This window comes from Pinus tabuliformis, chromosome 3_2 (assembly GCF_031772625.1).
Source record: "Pinus tabuliformis cultivar Carrire ecotype Pingquan chromosome 3_2, CPIR1, whole genome shotgun sequence".
NCBI lineage: Eukaryota > Viridiplantae > Streptophyta > Pinopsida > Pinales > Pinaceae > Pinus > Pinus tabuliformis.
This window is the reverse complement of record NC_142302.1, coordinates 656,120,186-656,146,424: the sequence shown is the minus strand read 5'-3', so window position 1 is coordinate 656,146,424 and position 26,239 is coordinate 656,120,186. Positions and strand designations below refer to the sequence as shown.

The following is a 26,239-nucleotide window of genomic DNA, read 5'->3' as shown; positions in this document are numbered from 1 at the left end:
CAACTCTCATTGAATGTCTTCTTTTGCACAAAAGGTTTTAAACTCATTTGACACATACTCACCTCCGTTATTTCTCCTAAGAGAATTCACCTTCTTGCTTGTTTCTTTCTCGACCAGTGCCTTGAACTCCACAAACTTGGAGAAAGTATCATCCTTCTTCTACATGAAGAATATCTAACAGTTCCACGAGAAGTCATCAATAAAGATGACAAAATACTTATGCCTAATAGTGGAGTTTGTCAAGAAAGGTACACATATATTAGAGTGGGTCCTTTTAAGGACTACATGTGTTATGTTGTCCCGATCATGGAAAGTCATTTTTGTGTACTTCCCTAAGGTACACCCTTTGCATGTATCCTGCTTCTCTTGGGAAGCACTGTGGTTATCTACGGCATGATCTTCAAAGTGCCATGATGCAAATAGCCAAGTCTTCTATGCCAAATTTCATTGACATCACGACTTTGCACCTTCTTCGCCTTTATGCTCAATGCAACACAATCGTCCACATTTAGCTTGTAGAGGTTCTTCACATGAACCTCAATCTACTTCACTTGTCCCATGGCTATGTGTCTCAAGAATTCATTTCCTTTGTTGAAGATCACATCATAACCATAGTCTTCCAAAACTGCAACAAAGACAAGATTCTTCTTTAGACCTGGAAGAAACATCACATCCATGAGTCTGAGAGGGGAGCCTGACTCCATCTGAAAGGTGACTATACCAATCTCGTTCACTTTGTACCTTCCATCATATCCCATATCAATATGCATCTATGGATCTTTATCCTCCATATCACTAAACAAATATCTATTCCCCATCATATGGAATGAGGCACCGATGTCTAAGTACCTCACACTTCCCATCACTGTGTTTTCCATGCATGCAATGAGAGTAAAATCAAGCTCGAACTGTGAAGCCAAAGCTTCACCTGTTGCTCCTCCTGAGGTCTTCTTACTTGTCTTCTTATGTGGACACTTTGTAGCATAGTACCTAAATTCATGATAGTGAAAGCACTATATTACGTCATTCTTATGCATATTGATACTTTCAATTTTGTCCTTGAGTGCTAACTTCTTGTGGTCACTACTATTCTTGAACAATTCTCTTAGTTCTTTCCATATCACGAAGGAAGTTTCTTTTCCATCGATATTAGAGACAATATGCTATTGTACTCCCTCTAATATAATTCTCCTTGCCTTGGCCACATCTTTCTTCCACTGAGAAAGATTCTGGGCGTCAGATACTTGAGGCTTTATAGCATCTGTCTTGATGTATTCTGGCAACCCATTTTCATCCAATATTACCTCCTTGCGGTCCTTCTATGCAACAAAGTTTGAGGTGTTAAAAAATGTGCAACAAGAAATGCTAAATTTAGAATGTCCTAAAAATAAAACTCCTAAAAATAACACTTCTAAAAATAGTAGTTTGGCCAATAAGCATTTTGGCCACCTTGGGTGAGAGGTGAAACTACTAAAAATGTAATCTTCTAAAAATAGCATTTCTGGGTCCCTTCCTATTTTTAGCAGTCCCTAGTCTAACTATAGGAAGTAAAAACGAATTTGGTCTTAATAGCAGTTTAAAATATTAATTAATTAATCTCCATGAGTTAATTAATTATGGAAAATTAAATTTGAAGTCTTTGTGAGATCATGCAATTATTTTCTCTCTTGATTTAAGAATTTATCCCTTGATTAAAGGAGATAAGGTTCAGTTCTATAATGAGAGAATCAGTTGACTTAGTTTAACTTAGTCAAGTCCAGTTAGATTATTTTAACAAGTTGTTAAAATAATGAAATATAGTTTGTTAATTCTTGCATGCATGTGACAACTATTATTTCAGATAACTGAGCATTCCCTCATGGATAATTGATGCATATCAGTTCAGACAGAGACCCAGTTGAGATTAGATGAGGGGAAATGTACTATCAGATGCTTGGATATTTCTAGTAAGTATTCCTTGCATGGAGAAGGATCTATTTCCAAGAGAAATACGTATTATAGGAGATTGGAGGAATTATGGCCTATATATTGAGGCCTAGGTAGTCTATGATCTTCATCATCAGTGTACAAAGAGAGAAAGATAGATTTTGAGTTGATTCCTTTTTTATGTTGTTGAGGATTTCCACTTGATTGATAATACAGAGTTGGGATTTTATGTTGGTGCTTTCCCTAGTGATATATTTTGTGTTATGTGTGATTGATTCCTTCTCATCAGTTATATGTTCATGCTTGATGTTGCTCATGTTTGATTAAGCTTCTGCTAAGTTTATGGTAAATGTAGATCTAGTATTATGCTTTAGTACATTGCATATATCAGTTGGATCTACAAGTGAAATTTCTACATGATATCAGTGAGCTAGCTAATTTGTAGAGAAAATTCTACATGGTATCGGAGCACAGGTGATCAAGGAAGAACAATATACAAGAAGGAATTCGAAGTTTATTATTTGGAATATAGATCTCAAGTTCTTATCACATCCATTTCGCTGATGGCTTTCTATGGATTGAGGCTTGAGTATGCCCTTGATGGCAGCTCAAACTATATAGCTTGGAAGGATCACATGGAGGCAGTATTGGAAGATAACGGCCTTAAGGACTTCATTGATCAAGAAGTTCCTAAGCCTTTTGATGCTACTCAACTGGCAGAATGGAAGAAGTGTGTGGCTAGAGCTAGGAGAATTCTCTTGGAGGGAGTGCATGATCACATTGTCTCAAGCCTCCATGGGAAGGAGACTCCATTTGCAATGTGGAAAACATTGAAAGATTTATATCAGAATAGCAGTGATCATAGGAAGCTAGCACTGAAGGACAAACTTCGAAAGATCAAGTGTGAAAAGGATGAAACGATCTCTATGTATCTGACCAAGCTCATGACATGCAGGGATGAGCTTGCAAGTGTAGGGGTCATGAAAGCTAATGATGATATGGTGAGTCTAGAACTCCTTGGCCTTCCTAAGAGCTGGCATAACTACTAGGACTCGGTTAATGGAAGGGAGAATCTGCTAGATTGGGAACAACTATGGTCGGATTTGATGCAGAAGGAGATCAGACGGAGCACCAGAGATGGTTCTTCATCCATGGAGGATGAGGAGAATTGTGCCTTAGTGAGTAAGGAAAATAAGGGGAAGGAGAAGGTTTCTCTTTCTGAATTCAGTTCTTCCAATGGTGGGAAGAAGGTTGACAATCGGAAGTGTGATGCTTTTGTTGTCATGAGGTGGGCCATTATGCTGCAAATTGTCCACAGAGGAAATCAAAGAAGGGATCCAGGGAAGGATCTGAAGGTAAGGCACTTGCTTCACAGTTTGAGTTGGATTTCACACTCTTCGTGTGCATGGTTTCATCCATGGTTGGAAGTGGTTGGTTTCTTGACAGTGGAGCTTCTTTCGACATGACCGGCAACAAGAGTTTGTTTAGTACTTTGGAGGAGAAAGATCTCTAGATACTTATAGTGATGGGTAATGATGAAAAGTATAATGTCTCAAGTGTAGGCACGGTTATTTTTCAGAGGAAGCATGGAGCTCGCCTTACCTTGACCAATGTCAAGTATGTACCAGGACTGAAGAGAAACTTGGTGTTGATCACAATGCTGGAAGACAGAGGCTATGATGTAGTCTTCAGTAAGGGAAAGGTTTTCCTTAGACACATCATCACTAGACAAGTGAAGCAGATTGGTTCACGAGTCAAGAACCTATATGCACTTGAGGTACAAGATGCATGCAAAGCCTTGAGCAACAAGGCAACTGATGGAGACTTGGTGGTTGAGAGGGAGGGTATGTTACCTCTCAACATGCAGCGCCAGAAGAAGTCTCAGACGATTATGGAGGAGCCATGATTGGTGCAACAACTTCAGCAGGTTGTGGAGCAGCCACAATAGGGGAAGCTAAGAGGAGATCGAGTAGAGACATCTACTCGTGCAGTGACCTCCAGTAGGGGGGCACTTCGAGCCAGGTGGGTAGAGGGATCACATGCAGCCATACCTCCAGGTAGGAGGTGGGGTGACGTGGATTGATCGTCCCAAGGAGGAGGGGCAGGATCCTTGAGGTACCCAACCTCTTGGATGAGACCTTGCTACGGGAGCCCTAATGTGGAGTAGCAGGAACTGACTGATTGTGTAGAGACAGATGTGTATGGAGCAGCAGAGAGAGCTACAGTGCAGGGAATCCCAGGACAGCGCATAGCATGCAGGCTGCAACAATGCGAGAGGCACAAGTGCGTTGCACAGTGCTAGGTGGCACATAGAGGTGTGCAATGGTGTGTGATGCATGGAGATGTTGCAGTAGCACAGATGTCAGAGAGGGAGCACTTGTCAGTAGCAGGTAGAGCTTCAGCATTAGAGTATGTTTCTAGCCCAACAGAGTGGTTAGTTGGGAGTAGTTTTTGTTCCAAAAATTGTTGGAGCAAGTGGACCTAGTGGATGTGTTGCATGCAGAACATTCTAGAGTTATAGGATAGGGTTCAAGAGGAAGCCTTTCTTGTTGAGAGGGAGTGTTGAAAAATGCGCAACAAGAAATGCTAAATTTAGAATGTGCTAAAAATAGAACTCATAAAAATATCACTTCTAAAAATAACAGTTTGGCCAATAAGCATTTTGGCCACATCGGGTGAGAGGTGAAACTGCTAAAAATAGAATCTTCTAAAAATAGCACTTCTGGGTCCCTTCCTAATTTTAGCAATCCCTGCTCTAACTGTAGGAAGTAAAAACGAATTTGGTCTTAACAACAGTTTAAAATATTAATTAATTAATCTCCATGAGTTAAGTAATTATGGAAAATTAAACTTGAAGTCTTTGTGAGATCATGCAATTATTTTCTCTCTTGATTTAGGAATTTATCCCTTCATTAAAGGAGATAAGGTTCAGTTCTATAATGAGAGAATCAATTGAATTAGTTTAACTTAGTCAAGTCTAGTTAGATTATTTTAACAAGTTGTGAAAATAATGAAATATAGTTTGTTAATGCTTGCATGCATGTGACAATTATTATTTCAGATAACTGAGCATTCCCTCATGGATAACTTATGCATGTCAGTTCATACAAAGACCCAGTTTGTTGACAATGCAACAAGATGATGGTGCTTAGTGAAAAGAAGTCGCCTTCACTAAGTAGTCCTGCAGGCTATTTTTGGCGCAAAGTCTATATTTAGACTATGTCTATTTTTAGACATATGGATCATGGTCTATGAGTTGCAGGATGCTATTTGTGGATGATTGGTAATGTTGTAAAAATATATGGACCTCTATTTTTAGACATATGGGCGGAGTCTATTTTTAGACTGCCAGGCTAAAAATAGAATAGTCAAATATTATTAGCACTTAATAATATTTGGACTATAAACATTATCTTATCCTCTTGGAGCACTTCAGTTCGAGCTACAGATGTGGCACATGCAACTGCCAGAAGGAAATACGCTTTTCTTATGGGTTAGTTGAGCTATTGCATGGAGGACTTTAGTTAGAACTTCAGTGATTGAGTTTTGGTGGAGTTGGATGAGCAGTTGATGGAGTTGTGTTCAGTTTGACTTAGTTGAACTAGTTGTATTTAGTCTAACTAACAAATACACTAGTGATGAGTGGTGTGAATTAGTTATTAATTAATTCACTAATTATTAACTCATAAATCAACTGAGGAATACATCAGTTAACTCAGTGCATGGACAGTTCAGTGGAGACAAGTGTTAGAGGTGAGTGAAAGGGCAAGACAGTTGTCAGTTGTGACTATAGTTGTGCATGTGATTTGCACAATCAATGGATTGAGTATGCCAATGAGGATTGCATAGTGTTACACAAGGGAAATAGGAGTTTGGAGATTCATTCTCGTTGTATTCTCATGCAGGATTGCGCAGTGGAGGCAGGCAAGCAGCGGAGGATATTTGAACCTGTAATTGATTTCAAATCTGAGTTAGTTTGTGTGTAATAGGTGGAGATTGTACTGAGTACTTGTGAGGAGTATTGTACTATGTATTGTTACATGTTCTCAATCAATATAAGATACAGATAGTTGGGGGTTTTCAGCTTTATGCTTTCCCCGGGTACATACTGTGTTGATATGTGTGATTGATGTCTCAATGTGTGCATGCGATTGTTTCTGATTCTGCAAAATTGATGATCAATGGTAGAGGAGGTTATGTATTATGCATGCATTCTGCAATAGTGTATAATCAGGATAATCTCTGTGAATAAGTGTTATATTATTCTGAAATTTCTACATGGTATCGAAGCTAGCTGATTTGTAGAAGAGATTTCTACATGATATCAGTGCGAAGTTGATCATCGGATCTATTATTCAGAAAGTGTTTACATTTTATTTCTTCAGGCAGAGTCTGTAATCGGGCCAGGTAGCTTCTGGATTCATCCTTCTTTTGGAAGGTGAGATATCTGGTGAATGCCCATACAGGCGATCTCTGTATGAGAAATACTTTGTTCTCACGAATTTTAGATCAAAAGCGGTTGAGTTTTCAGCTGGTGGAATTCGAATTTGCAGCAGTGTTTTCTTGGTGTCAAAGTTGAGATGTCTTTCAACAGATTGCGATTGGAGTATGCCCTTGAGGGCAGCTCGAACTATATTGCATGGAAGGAAAGGATGGAGGCAGTGTTAGATGATAATGGGTTGAAGGAGTTCATAGATGCGGATGTCCCAAAACCTACTAATGCTGCTCAAGTCGAGTATTGGCAAAAGAAGACAGCAAAGTGTCAAAGGATTCTGTTGAAGGGTGTGAGGGATCACATTGTGTCCAGCCTCCATGGAAAGGCTTCTCCATACTTGATGTGGAAAGCGTTGACAAACTTATTCCGAAGCAAGAGTGACTAGAGGAAGTTGGCGCTCAAGGATAAACTCAGAAACATAAAGTGTGAGAAAGGCGACAGTATGCCCAAGTATCTCACGAGGTTCACCCAATGCCGGGATGAGCTGGGAAGTGTGGGGGTGACTGTCGATGATGAGGACTTGGTGAGCTTGGCTCTCCTTGGTCTTCTCAAGAGTTGGCATTCCTATTAGGACTCTGTTAATCGTCAGGAGAAATTGCCAAGATGGGAGAGACTTTGGTCTGATCTTGTGCAAGAGGAGATCAGGCGGAATACCGGGGATGGATCTCCATCAAAGGCATCTGATGAAGAAAATTACGCTTTGGCTGCCAAAGAAAAGAAGGGGAAGAACAAGAAAGCTTCTCATTCCGGTGTGAAAGGCAAGAATCAGGACATGTCCAAGGTGAAGTGCTTTCAATGTCACCAGCATGGACACTATGCCACAAATTGTCCGCAGAAGAAGAAAAATAAGCAAGCTGCTAGATCTGCAGCGGGAGAGGCCTTAGCCTCGCAGTTTGAGCTGGATTTTTTGCTGATCGCATGCTTGGTATCAAGTGTGATGGGATCGGTATGGTTCTTGGACAATGGTGCGTCTTTTCACATGATAGGAGATCAAGATTTGTTTTCTGATCTGGATGAGAAAGATCTTGGAGTGCACATCGAGATGGGCGATGATGGTAGATACAGTGCGACCGGTATCGGTACCATTTCCTTTGGGAGGGAGTCTGGTAAACCCTTTGTATTGAAGAAGAATCTTATCTCTATGGCGATGTTAGAAGACAAGGGATATGATGTTGTTTTCAGCGAGGGAAAGGCTTTCCTGCGAAGTAAGACAACTGGAGAAACCCGGAAGATAGGGGTTCGAGTCAAGAACCTTTATCGGTTGCATTAGATGGCTGTGCAGCAATGGCATGCAAGGTAGAAGGAGTGGTGAGCCAGGATGATGGCGAGTTGTGACACCGAAGATTGGGCCACCTTCACCATGGAGCCTTGAAAATACTGCAGCAAATCTCTACTGGGCTTCCTAAAGGCACTGTTGCGCAATCAAATCAATGCAAGGGGTGTACTTCGAGAAAATTTGTGAAAGCCACCTTTCACGAGAAGGATATTCGTGCCACGACGATCCTTGAGAAAATTCACACAGACGTGTGTGGACCTTTCTCAGTAGCTTCGACAGCAAAGCAAAGGTATTATGTGATCTTTGTTGATGATTTCTCTAGAAAGTGTTGGATCTTCTTCATGCAGAAGAAGAGCGAGACATACTCAAAGTTCTGTGAGTTCAAAGCACTGGTCGAGAAGGAATCGGGGAAGAAGGTGAAGGCTCTTAGGAGCGACAATGGTGGTGAATTCATCTTTGGCAAGTTCAAGGAATCCTGCAGCGCAGAAGGGATTCAAAGAGAGATCATAGCTCCCCATAACCCACAGCAGAACGAGGTTGTTGAGCGGAAGAACATAACGATCGTGGGTGTTGCACGGGCGATGTTGCATGATCAGAGCCTACCCCTTCACTTGTGGGCGGAGGCATGCAATACTGCAGTATATGTGCAGAACCGTTGTCCTCATAGGATACTTGGCATGAGTACACCCGAGGAGGCTTATTATGGTAAGAGGCCTGATATTTCCCATTTGAGGATTTTTGGTTCTCCTGTTTACATGCATGTGATGAAGGATGCCAGGAAGAAGCTGGAGCTGACCGTAGAGGTTGGGATATTTGTGGGGTACACTGATACGCCCCACAACTATCGTGTGTATTTTCCAAATAGTCGCAAGACTATTGTGCAATGGGATATAAAATTTCAAGAGGAGAAAGCCATGAAGTGTTCGCTTGAGAGGGAGCCATACTTGCATGCAGATGAGGAGCTATTAGTTCCTAAGGATGAGCTTCAGGATGTGGATCAACCACAAGATGAAGTTCATGGAGTGGAAGAGACCACTCATGCAGTGCCAACCATCAGAGGGCGAAAGCACACTACAGAAGCTTAGCGACTGGCTCAAGATGTAGAGAAGGTTGTAGGACCACCTACAACAGAGCGCAAACAGAGACAGTCACCGGACCGGTACACTGGATACATGGCTTTTGTGAGCAAATGTGTCGTGATTGAGCCATCCTCTTTCGAGGAAGCTGTGGAGGATCCCACATGGGTAGATGCCATGGTGGAAGAGTATGATTCGATTGTCAGAAACAGTGCATGGGAGATTGTCCCAAGATCAGAGGGGAAATCAATGGTGGGTTCGAGATGGATCTATAAAGTGAAGCAGGCAGCTGACGAGAGTGTGGAGAAGTACAAGGCAAGATTTGTTGCCCGAGGCTTCTCACAGATAGAGGGGATCGATTATGAGGAGACCTTTGCACCTGTCTCAAGGTATTCTTCCATATGGACGATTCTTGCTTTCTAAGTGAAGATGGGGTGGCACATTCATCAGATGGATGTGAAGACTGTGTTCCTCAACGGAGTCATTGAGGAGGAAGTGTACATAGAGCAGCCTAAAGGTTTCGTGATCTTTAGCAGCGAGTCGCATGTGTTCATGCTCAAGAGAGCGCTGTATGGGTTGAAACAAGCACCTCGTGCTTGGTACACACGGATAGACAGCTATTTCACCAGACTTGGATTCTCCAAGAGTGAGGCGGATCCTAAACTATACCAGATAGTGGTGGAGGGTAAGTTGCTTATCATTGTACTTTATGTAGATGATTTGATTTTAACGGGAGATGAGTTGTTGATACTTTCATGCAAGGAGGATCTTGCTCGGGAGTTTGAGATGAAGGACTTGGGCCTCCTTCATTATTTCCTGGGATTGGAAATTTGGCAGCGTAGTGATGGACTATTTGTTTCTCAGGGTAAGTATGCCCGAGAGATACTGGAGAAGTTCAACATGCATGGCTACAAGCCTGTTGATACTCCTCTTCCTGGAGGTTGGAGGAAGGAGGATGCTACTTCAGCGAAGGTAGTGGATGCCACTGTTTATCGACAGTTGGTGGGGTCGCTTATGTATCTGGTCAATACACGACCCGATATATGCTATGTTGTTAACCAGCTTTCACAAGCCATGGTTAAGCCAACCAAGCTCTTCTGGAAGGCAGGCAAGCATGTATTGCGTTATCTCATAGGCACATCGGGATATGGATTGTGGTACAAACAAGAGGATGAGGTGAAGCTATGTGGCTTCACAGATGCAGATTGGGTAGGGAGCTTAATGGACGACATCAGGTACCATCATATCAGAGATTGTGTGCAGCGGAGAATCATGTTACTTTCATATATTCCCACAGAGGATCAGGATGTTGATATCTTGACGAAGGCGCTCACCAGGAGAAAATTCGAATACCACTGAGACAAGATAGGGGTTGCAAATAATCCATATCTTGTTGAGAGGGAGTGTTGAAAATGCAACAAGATGATGGAGCTTAGTGAAAAGAAGTTGCCTTCACTAAGTGGACCCGTAGGCTATTTTTGGCGCAAAGTCTATTTTTAGACTATGTCTATTTTTAGACATATGGATCATGGTCTATGAGTTGCAGGATGCTATTTGTGGATGATTGGTCATGTTGGTAAAAATAGATGGACCTCTATTTTTAGACATATGGGCGGAGTCTATTTTTAGACTGCCAGGCTAAAATAGAACAGTCGAATATTATTAGTTCTTAATAATATTTGGACTATAAACATTATCTTATCCTCTTGGAGCACTTCAGTTCGAGCTACAGATGTGGAACATGCAACTGCCAGAAGGAAATATGCTTTTCTTATGGGTTAGTTGAGCTATTGCATGGGGGACTTCAGTTAGAACTTCAGTGATTGAGTTCCGGTGGAGTTGGATGAGCAGTTGATGGAGTTGTGTTCAGTTTGACTTAGTTGAACTAGTTGTATTTAGTCTAACTAAAAAATACACTAGTGATGAGTGGTGTGAATTAGTTATTAATTAATTCACTAATTATTAACTCATAAATCAACTGAGGAATACATCAGTTAACTCAGTGCATGGACAGTTCAGTGGAGACAAGTGTTAGAGGTGAGTGAAAGGGCAAGACAGCTGTCAGTTGTGCCTATAGTTGTGCATGTGATTTGCACAATCAATGGATTGAGTATGCCAATGAGGATTGCATAGTTTTACACAAGGGAAATACGAGTTTGAAGATTCATTCTCATTGTATTCTCATGCAGGATTGCGCAGTGGAGGAGATTTGAACCTGTGATTGATTCAGATCTGAGTTAGTTTGTGTGTAACAGGTGGAGATTGTACTGAGTGCTTTTGAGGAGTATTGTACTATGTATTGTTACATGTCCTCAATCAATATAATATTGTACAAATAGTTGGGGGTTTTCAGCTTTATGCTTTCCCTGGGTACATACTGTGTTGATATGTGTGATTGATGTTTCAATGTGCGCATGTGATTGTTTCTGATTCCGCAAAATTGATGATCAATGGTAGAGGAGGTTATGTATTATGCATGCATTCCACAATAGTGTATAATCAAGATAATCTCTGTGAATAAGTGTTATATTATTCTTAAATTTCTACACAATTGAGATCAAATGAGGGACAGTGTACTATCCGATGCTTGAATATTTCTAGTGAGTATTCCTTGCATGGAGAAGGATTTATTTCCAAGAGAAATACGTATTATAGGAGATTGGAGGACTTGTGGCCTATATATTGAGGCCTAGGTAGTCTATGATCTTCGTCATCAAAATACAAAGAGAGCAGGATAGCTTTTAAGCTAATTCTTTTTGTATGTTGTTGAGGATTTCCACTTGATTGATAATACAAAGTTGAGGTTTTATGCTGGTGCTTTCCCCAGTGATATATTCTGTGTTATGTGTGATTGATTCCCTCTTATAAGTTATATATGTTCACGCTTGATGTTGCTCATGTTTGATTAAGATTCCGCTAAGTTTATGGTAGATGTAGATCTAGTATTATGCTTTAGTACATTGCATATATCAGTTGGATCTATAGGTGAAATTTCTACATGATATCAGTGAGCTAGCTGATTTGTAGAGAAAATTCTACATGAGGTGCCTTCCAAGGAACACACTAGGCTTATTCCATTGAAATCCATCTTCTCAGTCTTGAAGAAAAATTGCAACACTAATCCTCAAATTCAAACCTACTGCAATGACAACTTTGAAATCTCTTCTTTACAGTTATTCTGACTCTGATACCATGTATAAAATAATGTGTAGATTCAAAAATTCTCATGAAATTTACTAAATCACAAGACTAGAAGCTACTCTATTGATCTATGGAAATTAATTCACCATCTAGTATATAAATTATAGACATGCAAAAGGAAACATCACACATGCATGGAGATTTATCTAGGGGAAAGAAACTTCTCAAAACTCCTTCTTATATGTATTGCATTAATCATAGAATAGAGATGAAATACATATGCTTACTCAAGCGTGAGCAGAACCTGCAAGTGTATAGTCTATCTTTCTGCTTGACTGACTGACTTTGGCCAACACTTAGCCAATTTTCAAGCCCTCCAAGCTCCCATTTCCTTTTTGTTTTTCTAGGAAATTAGCCCCTATTATTTAGAAATTTCCCTCTATTGAATTGTGTTATTCCTCTAGGTCCTTCCTTTGACTGCATGCACCATCTGTACACATTGGAATATGCTACACCTAATAGTACACTTCCTTGGAATAGCCATCTCAACTAGGTAACTTGAATTCTCTACATGCAACAATTATGTTGGGTTGATTGATCAATTAACTAGTTTATCACTGAGTGTGGTTGAAGTTACACTTCCACAACTTGACTTCCACTAGTTCTTATGACAAGTAGAACTAGTTTAACTAACAATAACTCAAGTTAACTGAAATAGATTACTACAAATTAGAAACCAATCATACTGAACTGAACTAAAGCTTCCCCAACTCAAATTAACTGAGTTAACTAAGTGACAAGTGCCATGTCACCTCAGTTAACTATCTCCAAGATCTCTGATGAAATAGAAATTCAAATTTTGTCTAGTTTGATGTAGGCAAAGTCAAACAGACATTTTCTTGTTGCATTTTCAATAATGATGAAGAAGAATGTAAAGAGTCCATATTTTAACTCTCGTTAAGAGTTGAAGGAGTCAAACCTAACCACTAGTAGGCTATCGGGTTGTGTTATAACCGGACCACTAAAAAGAAAAATGGTTCCATTCCTTTCGAGCACATTTTGTTCCGGCGATATGTAGAGTAACTAAGAGAGAGAGGGAGAGGGAACACAAAGAGACTTTTTTCACTATGGTAGCCCATGGGTCATGGGCCTTACTTCTTTCTACTAGCATCCATTTTCTATTTATAGAAAGAGAGTAGAGAGGCCTCACCTTCTAATTGAGTTTTATCCTGAAAGGGTTCCAAGGATATATCTTGTGTTAGTTGTGGTTTGTGAGTTTTTTTAATTTTGTTGTTCTCTATTTCCTGCATAATTATAAATTGCATACATACACAATAAACAATAATTTGCAAATCATAAATATAAAGAGAAATAAATTCTCATAGTGTAGATTTCAAAAAAAAATTGTATAATTTTGTAAGATCTATTGCGATGAAATGTCCAGTAGAATATCCATGGCAATTTACGTTTTAATAATGATGAGTTGCACTTTTCCTTCTAAGACAAAAATTATGGATAAGTTTCATACAAGGATGTCAAGGATTCTAGAATAGAGAAGAAATATTAGATGCATTAAAAGGGAACCTTCTAGCATCCCTCTTAGGACCATTAGAAGGAAGAACCTTTTAAAGCAAGTCTTTAAGATGAATTGGCACACTAAGGACTTTGTGAATATTTAAATTGATGTGAAAAAATATAAACACCATGTATATGGCATGGTGAACTTCATTGCCTAACCTTCAATCCCATCACGAAGACTTGGTAATGTTTTATAAAGACATTACCAAGTTCGTTGAAATACAAAAAAAGAGTGTGCTAAAAATACCATTACTTAAGAGGTCAATAGTTGCATTCAGGTTCAATCAAGATTAATTAATCTTGCTTCCTTTTTGCTATCTTTTTTGACATTTAGTTTGTACCAAGTGATTACATTAACCATTTTTTCTTGTTTTGAAACTATGAAGAAAACATTCTCTAAATACTAGTTTACAAAGGATTTGTTTGATAAATAAAATTATATTTTGTTGTATCCAAATTTTATTTACTCAATATTTTTATGATTTCTTAAATATAATTCTACATTTATCAATGAAAACACAAGAAAATTTTAAATATTCTAAATATAATTATATATTTATTAACGTGAAAATAGTAAAATAAGAGTAATCTAAAGAATTGAAGAAATGACCTTTTTAAATGATATGTTTAAGTTGTTTAATTTGTCTAAATTGATTGCCTTAGTGGCGGTTTTTAGAGTGTTAAGTGTATTTTAAATAACAAGAAATCACAATCTTGCTAATATATAACAATTTATAAATAACACCATACCTAGTCTTCTTAAAATCATGTTTTTTATATTTTCCAAATTAAGTTTAACTTTTCAAAAGTTTCATTTACATCCCATTATTATTACTCTATACTAAGTACACCTTTGCACCTTTAAATACTCAATAATATGTTAAATGGATAAATATTATTTAATCAACGACAAATATAAATAATAAACATTATGTGTGTGTAATGTTTTATTTTGGTGATTTGTAATTGTTTATTGTTTAAATTGTATTTACGAATATATAAATGAATTTGATGCCCTAATCTATATATATATATATATATATTACACAACTTAAACATACAATTTCAATAATTTTAATTCAAAATAATTTTAAAAATATACAATTAAACTTAAATTAATTTTCAATATTGATAAAAAAAATATATATATATATATGAAATTTTCCAATCAATATCTTTAAAGCACAATGTGAGATTCATCTTTAAACCACTAATAAAATAACAACGAAACATAAAAACAAATTAAATACATTATATAAAATTTTAAAAAATTCAAAGTTTACAAATAATTGATGGGAAATGAAAGAATAAAAAAGCTAATACAAAAAGGACAAAAAAAACCAAAGAAACAACGGCTACATTGTAGCTAGTTTCCAGGGCTTAGTTTAAATATAGCTAAATTAAACTAGAAAATAATAAAAATACAAAGATTTAAAATTTTAAAATGTTATAATTAGATTAATTTTAAATTGTAATTGAATGCATTATTAATTTTTGTGAATTAACATTATTTGTATTTCAACATAGAAATAGTTATTAATAGTTTATATTTGGCTTTTTATAGTTTGTGGATATGGCCTTACGAAAACCTTATTATTAGACCTGGGTATCGAGGTCTTATCATAAATTTCTATTATACCTTGGTATATGATTATGGGAAATTTTATTTTGATTCTTATTACAAACATCTTATTATTTTAAATATCATTAATTCATTAATAGTGTAAAATCTATTATATGTGGTTAAGTTCCCACAAAAACCTAAGTGACTTCTACCCCTTAAAAATATAATGTAAAAATAAAAATATATCTCCCACATACCATTAATCAATATTTTTAAATTACATATGTGATTCTAAATAATCATTTTAAATTATATATAATTTTAAATAATATATTTTTTATTAGATTATATTAATCATTAACTATTTTTATAAATAGGAATATAAAATAATTATACTCATTAGCAATAATTTTATCACCTTCCTAAAGCAAATTGTACCATAAATGCTTATCTTACACCTTGATGTGATCTATGTACTTCTACTTAATTAATAAAGATAATGAACACATTAATAGAGACAAAAAGCAATAACATGTTCAATTTGATAGCCAATCAAATTGAACATAAATAAAATAAATTATTTTTATAAAATCATATATCCAATGTGTAATGTTATACCAAAAACTTATTGCAACACCTTACCGGACAGATACTAAGAGAAATACAAAATTGATAAAAATATCATACCAGTGAATACTATAATCTTCGAGAATAAAGATATAGTATATGAGATAAATTCAATAGATAGTGTTAATAATAAACAATTAATATAAAATATTAGTAAAGAGTATTTTTAATTAATACTAATAAAGTATAATAATGACAGTGGTATGATTATTATAATATTAGGGTAATAGTAATATAAAGATATAGTATATGAGATAAATTCAATAGGTAGTGTTAATAATAAACAATTAATATAAAATATTAATAAATATAGTATTTTTAATAAATATTAATTAAGTATAATAATGATAGTAGTATGATTATAGTAATATTAGAGTAATAGTAATATAATTAATATATATTTATTTTAATTTTGGATTTACTAAAAGTTGAAAATAATTAAATTTCTTAAGATGTAAATTTTTGTTTGAGTAAAGAAATTGAGAAAATGTTTATATCTTGAAATATCTAGTATTTTGAACACTTGTGAAATTTGGAGTTGACATGAATATACATTAGTTCTTCGTAAATCTTGATAATACATATAATTACATACATATAGGTCTCTCAATTTTCCTTTATATGTGTGTGTGTGTGTGTGTGTTTATTATAAGGCATAGCCTAATTTATGGATGAAATAACCTTTTTCTCTATTTGGCAATACAATTTCAACTAAAATTGTGATTTTCCTAATTTATGGATGAAATAACCTTTTTCTCTATTTGGCAATACAATTTCAACTAAAATTGTGATTTTTTGTTGTTTAAAATACATTTTTGAAAGTATAAATGGATTTAGCACTATGAAAAACTCATGGGGCACTTGAATTATATAGATTAAACAACTTAAATTCAATTTTTTAAAAATCTATGTCGGATTTTTCCCCAATGGGGGTGACCTCTGTTTTAAGTGAAGGACGGGAGGGGCATTTAACACCCGCCCAAGTGAAATGAACTCACATTGTGAGTACTCAACACCCTCACGTTGTATGCGAGAACGAAGGTTTCTTGAAGGGTGTTATGGTATATTTGTTATGTGGGATCTCTGGCAAAGTCATTTTTGCATGGTAATGGGCAAAGAGAAGTTGGTAGGCAATGTCTCCATAGGAGTGCAAGGTGGCTTGTTACCATCCTTAGCTCCCCAAATAGAAACAATTCGATTAGTTACTATTTTTTACCTTGGAGGCTCATCCCCTATTATGGTCGCAATGCAACATAAAATGACTTGGGACCTTACTTGTGGCGGTTTGCTCAAACATTCAACGAGAGTGGGAATTAGGGAAAAATCATTCGACAGCTGGAGCTGGTGATTATAGGGAATATGTGCATGAATGTTTCATCTTTGAATTTACTGGTTAAATTCTTCCCCATAGTCTTTAGGTTTGCATGTCTTTCCTCCCTTGTCAGGATTGTTAATTTGGTTGGCAGAACAAGTATTTGGGTTGGGGCAGCAGTGTATGAGTCTATGTTTGTTGAGGGTTGGCCCCTCCTGGTTTCTATCTGGTTTTCTCTTCTTGCGGTCAATCATGGAGGTAATGGTGTTGTTTATGGGGTTTCTACTCTTTATGCTAAGCTTGTGAGTCACTTACAACTCTGGGTTTGGCTATTGTTGGAAGCGACTCGGTGTCATCTCTATTGCAGTGTGCAATTCTATAACTTTTCTTGGTACCCTTGCTTGGGATTCGAGGGCATCGGTTTCTTTGAATGTGGGTGTGGAATTTGCAACCTCCTGCAAACCCTCCATGACCCATGCATCACTAGCAAGGTTGTGCTTGCAGAGGCATGGGACCTTGCACCCAAGGAGTAGACCATCGAGAAAAAGTTTGAGATTATGGGGAGGAGGTAGACCAACAAACACCTCCGCCCCCAAGTATAATTGACTTGCCATTTCCATTTGATGCACTAGAACACAAAATTCAACATGTCACGACCATTCTAGAGCAACTCACTCATGTCTGACCATAATGAAATCATTGCTTTTATCAACAAATTACAACACAATCAATGGCAAATGATGAATAGACTAGTATCCTTGTATCGAGGACAAAGAAGACTCCAAGTGGAGGTGGAGGGACTAGAGGGTAGGTTGGCACACATGGAAACACATATTCACAAGGGACTTCTCACTTCTCCACCTCCAGGAAACAATCAAGACGCACTAGGTGTTGGGTAATTTTGTTGTTTTGGGATGAAGGTTAACTATATTTTGGTTTGGTTTTTTTTTTTTTGCTTTTTTGAGCAATCTGCATATCGTTTTTGGGTTTAATGTTTTCTATTATCAATGTGGTTTTTGCATTATCTTCTAGCCAAAAGTCTTGTAGGAATGAGGCTACTAGAAGTAGGCTAGTGCCGAGCTCCTCATGATGTAATTTTGTTATGAATTACTAGAAAAGCTCAATTCATTAAAAAAATTAAGCGAGATTTTCGTTAAACTTAAATAGAAAAATGTTATGAAAAAATCATTTCATCTATAAATTAAACTATATCTTACTATAATCATTAAAATTTTCAATGCTTATTAACTAAAATTAACAAAATGTTATAATTATATGATAAAATAAACTTTAGTTTATATTTAATTTAAACATAATATTTTGCTATAAATAGAAATGATGATTATGAAAAATAATATATATGTTTTATAATAACTATATTTATGGATATTGTAATTATAGATTGTGTGGAAGCATACATTTCATCTTAATATTTTAAATAAAAATAAAAATATGGCTAACAATTCAATAAAATTGAATTATTAATTTTTGTTATTTTTGGATTTTGAATCGACTTAAAAACATCTTTACATGCAATAGATCAATTTAAAAGCACATTTACATGCGAGAGATAATAATATATTATTGAATAATAATAATAGCATAGAATTACTATTACTAGATATAATAATTTCAATAAAATACAGTAATATGATTATAAGCATATTACGATTAAATTTTCTTCGCAGACCTGATAGATTATAATATTTCCTTGAAAAGCCCTACAAGTTTTCTATAAATAAATAAGAGAGTTAGGAGAGTTACAAGGGCGTTCATAATCAACACTGAGCGGGAGAGCGACAAGAGGGTTGGACAATTTTTGTTCGTAGTCTGATGATATAACCACTGGATCCCAGCTGCGGTTCTCGGTGTAATTTTTTTATTTTTCCCTCAGAACTGTAATTGAAAATCTCAAATACGTTCCAGCAAGTTGAGTTTCAACAAGAATGGTGTTGGCAGAGCTAGGCGGGAGTATCTCCCACGCCATCCAGAGCATGAGCAATGCCGCCATTATTGACGAAACAATCTTCAATAGCTACCTGAACGAGATATCAAGAGCTTTACTCTAGGCCGATTTCCAATTCGAAATTGTCCGCGAAATGCAGAGCAACATAAAAAGATTGTCAATTTACAGGGCGTGGCTGCTGGTCACAATAAACGAAAGATCATTCAACAGGATATTTTTGACGAATTGTGCAGAATGTTGGACCCTGGAAAACCTGCTTATTCCCCAAACAAAATGCAAACTAGTATTGTCATGTTTGTAGGGTTACAGGGCTCTAGCAAGACTACTACATGTACAAAGTAGGCACAGTATTATCAAAAGAAGGGCTGGAAGCCAGCCCTGGTTTGTGCAGATACATTTAGGGCTGGCGCTTTTGATCAACTCAAACAGAATGCCACTAGGGTCAACATCCCCTTCTATGGAAGCTATACAGAACAAGATCCTGTAAAAATTGCAAGGGGAGGGGTAGAGAGATTTAAGAGAGAAAATAGGGATCTCATAATTGTGGATACCAGTGGGAGGCACAAGCAGGAGACTGCATTATTTGAGGAAGTGAGACAAGTATCCCAAGCAAAAAATCTAGACCTTGTGACATTTGTTATGGATAGCAGTATTGGGCAAGCTGCATTTGATCAGGCACAGGCTTTCAAGAATATTGTTTCTGTAGGAGCTGTGATTGTTACTAAAAATGTAGGAGCTGTGATTGTTACTAAAAATGGAAGGGCATGCAAAGGGTGGAGGTGCACTCAGTGCTGTTGCAGCAACAAAGAGCCCTATTATATTTCTTGGAACAAGGGAACACATGGGAGATTTTGAGGCTTTTGATGTGAAGCCATTTGTGAAGAGAATTCTGGGCACGGGGGATTGGTCTGGTTTCATGAATAAAATTCAGGAAGTTGTGCCTGTGGATGGAGAATCTGATCTTTTGCAAAAACTTTCTCAAGGTGAATTCAGATTGAGAACCATGTATGAGTAGTTCCAGAACATTCTTCAAATGGGGTGTATTGGTGAGATGCTTTCCATGATTCCTAGATTCAGTCGGGAATTGATGCCCAAGGGCAAGGAAAAGGAAAGCCAGGTGCGTATCAGAAGGTCCATGACCATGATGGATTCCAAGAATGGCGTCTATTGGTGAGATGCTTTCCATGATTCCTAGATTCAGTCGGGAACTGATGCCCAAGGGCAAGGAAAAGGAAAGCCAGGTGCATATCAGAAGGTTCACGACCATGATGGATTCCATAACGAATAAAGAGCTTGATATTTTGGATCCCAAGTTCATGACTGAGTCGAGAATGGTGAGAGTGGCTCGTGTATCTGGTCATCCTGTTAAGGAAGTGATGGCAATGATGGAAGAATACAAATGGTTGGCTAAGGTTTGGAGCAAGATGAAGGGCCTTAAGATTCCCAAGGAGGGTGGTAAGATGAGTGGCTTGTCCAAGAATATGAATGCTCAACATATGAGCAAGGCTCTTCCACCCCAAATGCTGAAGCAGATTGGTGGCATGGGAGGGTTGCAGAACTTAATGAAGCAGATGGGTTCCAAAGGCATGGGAGGCATGTTCGGTTGACACTAGCTCTCATGTATATAGTTATTTTTTCTTTCATGTACATAGCTCTTCAAGGACTTGTATTTGAATATGACCTTTCATGGATGAAGTTAGCATTTATGTAGCTATCAAGAATTTCTATTAGGATATTTCTATGTAGCTAGCCAAGTCCACCCACCATAACACCAAACTTCTTGCCTTTGGAATATTTCAAATGTTGAGACTTGCGAGCTTTAAACTGCCAGACCATCTCACCCTGATCGAGGATATACTAAACATTTGTTTAAGAGACATTTGAGTTTTAGACCAATTTCATTCTCAACCATCTCCTTATAGATTCTGAAGCATTCATTGACTTTAGACGTCTTCTTCAGAAAATTGATTGTTTTCATCATGGTATAATTGCAAGTCATTAGCAAGAAGTATTATTCACTATCCAAACCTTTGGTTTTCATTGGTCCACATAGGTTAGTGTGTACCAACTCTAATGGTTTTGAAGTGGAATGTTCATTGTTCTTGAAATCAACTCTTGTATGTTTTCCATGCTTACAGTGCTTACATGAAGTGCCAGTTGGTTTTGAGATCTCTCGCATTTCTCTCACAACTTCCTTTTTACTAATTTTGACTAGGTTGTCGAAGTTCATGTGTCTCATCCTTATGTGCTAGAGCTAACTTTCATCCTCTTTAGCCAAGAAACAACCTTCCTTTCCAATCTCATCCAAGGTGTATATATCAGTTGGAGTTCTTGTTGTTGTCGCCAGCAACCTACTTGATTTCTCCCTTCTTATTCCACATTTCTTTGAGTCAAACAATGACACATGCCCTTGATCACACATTTGAATCACAATTAGTATATTTTGGTTCAAATTTCCAATGAGTAACACATATTTTATTGTGTATTTCTTGCTTCCCAACTTAATAGTTCCCTTTCCTATCACCCTTGCAGAGCCATTATTTCCAAATGAGACTATTTCATCATTATATTCCTGCAGAGATACAATTTTTTTTCTTATCCCTTGACATGTGTGTTGAGTCGCCACTATCGACATACCACACACTTTTATTGCTTTGTGCTTTAAAGGCGATGGAAGAACATTTATTTTTCTCTTCCAAATATTTGGAGGAGCATCTACAACATGTTGTAATTCCCTTGGAGGAATGGTTATCTTGCAATATTTAGCTTGGTGTCCAAAGTTGTTTCATCTGTAACATTATACTTCATTTCTTAAGTGCCTAGATCTTTTAGAATAATCGATCATGGAGTAGCTTCTATCCGTAGCATAGTCTTTACAGTTTACATACTTATGTCCAAAAGTGTTGCAAGAATAACAGACTCTAAGAAATATATTTTGAGACCTAGGAGGAGATCTTCTTTGTGGTATAGTTCTCTAGAGGCCTTCCTCTTGTGATCTCTTCCTTGTGGGTTTTTGATTTTGCATCGGTTGATCTTGAGCCTTTTCTTTGAAAGGGATGCTTTCCTCGGAGTTCTTGGCTATGTCAGCATATGTTTTCTATTGAACTTATTTTTCTTTCATCATGGAGTTAGAGCTTTTGATGAATTTGGGCTTATATCCTAATCCAGTCTTGTCATTGAATGATATTTAACTGTTAATAATTTCATCCAAAATGTTGATGTTATTTGCAAAGTTTTGTTGGATGTTCTTCTTCGGTGCTTCCTTTTGTAGAGAGACAATTTATGCTTCTAGATCCTCCTTTGACTCGATGTTATCTTCCAACTCCTTGAGTGATTCTTCAATTTTATTTGCTTCTTCCAATTGCACTTTGAGATTGATGATAATATTTTTTGAATTTTCCTTTATTTTGTTGAGACCTTTAGTGTGGCACTTCTTTAGTTCACTTAATTTGACTTCCAATGTATTGGCATTCCTTCTATCTAGTTTTAGATCCTTTAAGGCGTTCATAAGTTCTCTCTTGAGATATACCTCGCCTTCGTCTTCCTCTTCATCTTCTTGTTCTTCAAGGGATTCCTTCCTGTTATCTCCTGTCATGAACAACACCATTCCTATATCAATTTCATTGTCACTATCACTCTCTTCTTCAGATGAAGAGTTGTCTTCCTTTGAGTACAAACTTTTCTTGAAGCCTTTCTTTCTACCCTAATTCTTGTATCTTTTTTTATTCTTCTTTACTTTCCTCAGAGCTTCCTCTTCATCATCTGAGTTCTTTGTATAAGGATGCTTTGAAGCAAAATGACCAATTTCACCACAATTCAAACATTTTAAGGGGAGCTTACCTGTGTACTTGCATGTTCCTCTTTTTAGTTGTAATACCCCTGGTCAAAATTCCATGTAAATAATGTTAATAAAGGAAAAATAATAATGAAGGCAATGGGACACTTATTCCAAACTGAATTCCAAGCTGAATGTTGGGGAAAACATTCTAGTGTGGGTGTTCATTTGGTTTATTATGGGTAAATAAATTGGAAAAGGCTTTGAAAAGGCAAGAGACATTAATTGGCATTTCATTTATGAAAATAATATAAATTAGAAGAAAAGGAAGGTAAAAGGTCACAAGTTGCATGTGAGAAGGAAAATGAATGAAAATAATGGAAATTGAATTAAATAGAGGCCTCATTAATAAAAAGGCTCATGAGGATCATTTTGTAGCTTTTTTCGAGTTTATTTTTGGAGCGCTCTCTCTCTCTCACTCTTGGACACAGATTTTTCTTGGAGAACTTCAGCATTGGATCAAGGAAAGGAAAAAAAGCAAGAGGAAGCAAAAATCAAGCAAGGAAGAGCATGATCAAGCATCTACAATGGTATTACTTGTAGGTATCGATTTTCATGTGTGATTTCATTGCTAGTTGTAGCATGCATGGTTATGCATGTGTGTTCTTGGTTCTATTTTTGTCACTGGCATGGGTTTTTCTAGGTGTGATAGTGATTTTCAACCTTTCCTTTCCATTTCCAGATAGCCATGGTGTGATGGGGTTCTCATGTTTTGGTTGAGTTGGATTTCCAAATGGACTCAAAGCTGAGTGGGGTGGTATTAGGATTATTCGCAAAGCCTAGGAATCTCGGGATGTCATACATGGTAAATCCTGGATGTGAACACCTTGATTGAGCCTAGGAATCCTCGACCGATGAATGGAGGGATACACGGTAAAACTCAATGGTGAATATTGTTGATTGGGCTTAGGAATCCCTTGACCGATAATGGTGGATACACGGTAAATCCTAGAGTGTGGAGACCTTGTAGACCTAGGAATCCCTTGACCAGTAATGGTGGGATACATGGTAAAGTTGAGAGCTTGAGATAGACAAATTCCTCATGGTTTAGGTGTAGATATCTGGAGGCATCCATGCTTGTTTAGAGCCTAGTGATCTGGTGGTGATTTTAGTAAATACTAGTTCTATTAATGAGGGTTGAGGTGGTTTGGTCTTGGGAATCCCTGGTTGGTTTAGTTGTGAGTCCCACATTCATGCTTGGAATATCGCATGAGGGTGATTAGCTGAAAGAAAGATTTGGTTCAACTAATCTATGGTCGAGTGGTTAGTGGAAGTTCCTGACTTGGTTGGCCTATGAATTCATTAATAATAGCTCACTCTCCTTGGTATTTCAGGTGTAAATGTACCTATTCATATATGATTCTTATGCATGTTATCATTGTTATTTATGTTGTTTATATGTTGGTTATAAGTATGTTTTATGACAGACTTGATGTATGGCTCTCATCATGTTTTGATTAGAAAATGAATGAATAATGAACATTTGATTTAACAGATGATAATGCAACTATTGTGATAAGGCATCAATGCTTACGAATCTCAAATAAGTATGAGAAACCTATTCTCAGATCTATTTTTATGACCTGTAGATTACATATTTGTGGCATATTTGATGAAATGCGTGTCATGGCTATTAGGGGTCAGTTTAAGGCCCTATTCAAATGTTTGCATTAGTACCTTTGTTTCAATATCATTTATTATTTTGGAAGTTTCTTGAAGTTTTGGGCAATGGCCCAAGTCTTAGCCCTTAATAGTGGCACAAAATCCGAGGTTGTTGGCTCAAAACTGCCTGAGAAAGGCCACAGTCATTGGCATGACTTATTGTGGGACCGACTAGAAGGCCTTCGTCACATGCATACCTTGTCATGGGAGCAACTGAGGCTCTAGGACAGTAAAAAGGCAAGTTCTCTCAAGGGTTGGGCACCTGGAAGGGTTGGTTACCTCCTGAAGGGTTTGTAGCTCTTGAGGAAGCTTAGATATGTTATGTTTTGTCAGTTCCACTTCCTTAACTATACATAGGGAGTTGAATCACATCATAGTAGCCTCTCATCACAAGTTTACCCTAGTGGATCGGTTAGCTTAGGTAAATCTGGGAAGAAGGTGTTACAAAGTGGTATCCGCGCATTGTTCACCCTTGGACTGGATGGGCAATGTGTTGTCATATATTCATGTCGGTTTCATATGCATTCTTTATGATTATGTTCTATGTACTTGTTGTGTATGCATGGTGGTGGTTATGGTTGTAGTGGTGTCGCCATGTAAAATTTGATGGTGTGTTGTTGGATTTGGTCATCATGAGTATATGTCCATTATGCATTGGTTATGCATGTCAATGCTTATATATTATTATGCATACATTGATATGGTGATAGTTTTTGTGCATGAGGTCTTGGTATGTGGTCGGTATGATCAAGCATTAATAATTGGATAATATTTGATCTTGCAAATGAGATATCCTCCCCTAAACTATACTGAGGTATGTCGATTTACGTTACATTTTGGTTTTCACTGACATGCTACACTTGTAGACAAGAGATCAAATATGAATAGCAATATGGTAGACTATAGTTCATGAGATTCTCCCTATGGATCAGATGAGCAGTGTGGTGGTGGGAATTCTTTTGACTTAGTAGACACATAGAGACGTTTGTAGGTAGAAATAAGAAGTTGCAAGGAAGATAATGATAGGATCATTCAGGCACATGAGAAAAAGAAAAAGTTAATGCAATTAACATTTAGATTTTTTCATAATTGTAGAGATAAGGACCACTTCGGATTAGCCACAGGCAGGAGGATCAGACTAAAGGGGCATATGGCAGTATATCTCATGGTGGGAACATGTCAAATAGGGATGACACAATCATAGATGGCAGGCTCTTGGATACTTCGGAATCAAAGAGGTGATGGACACAGGTTCTATTCTAGTTCTGGTTCTGACAGACACTATGATCGTCATCGTTATCATCTTTGCAGGAGGAGTGACAAGGGGTATTTTCCTGATGAGTTCAAGAAAGAAAATTCATCTACATTTGATGGAGACTTAAAGAAGTCAGAGGATGCTAAGGCATGGTTACTTGGGATGAAGAAATTCTTTGAGTTGCATGATTACACGGAGAATATGAAGGCCAGAATAACTATCTTCAACCTCAAAGGAAAAGCATACATCTGGTGGGAAGATGTGAAGTGGGTCAGAGATATTAGGACAAAGGAGTTGAGCTCGCTGAATTCAAGGACAATTTTAGGAAGAATTATTTGTTAGAGCAGTACTACAACAATAAGGCTAAGGAGTTCTATGAGCTAAAAATGGGATCAATGATAGATGAGGAGTATACGACTATGTTTATGGAGTTGTTGAGGTATGTACCATATCTCAAATATAAAAAGGCTAAAGTTCATATATTTTTTAGTGGATTACCATTAGCATTTAGAGATCAAATTGAGTA

The 26,239-nt window shown here is 37.1% G+C and overlaps 1 pseudogene; it reads left to right on the top strand.

Moving 5' to 3' along the window:
- The first annotated feature begins 18,941 nt into the window (after positions 1–18,941).
- On the top strand, positions 18,942–20,568 carry LOC149182366 (signal recognition particle subunit SRP54 2 pseudogene; annotated as a pseudogene).
- Positions 20,569–26,239: the final 5,671 nt, after the last annotated feature.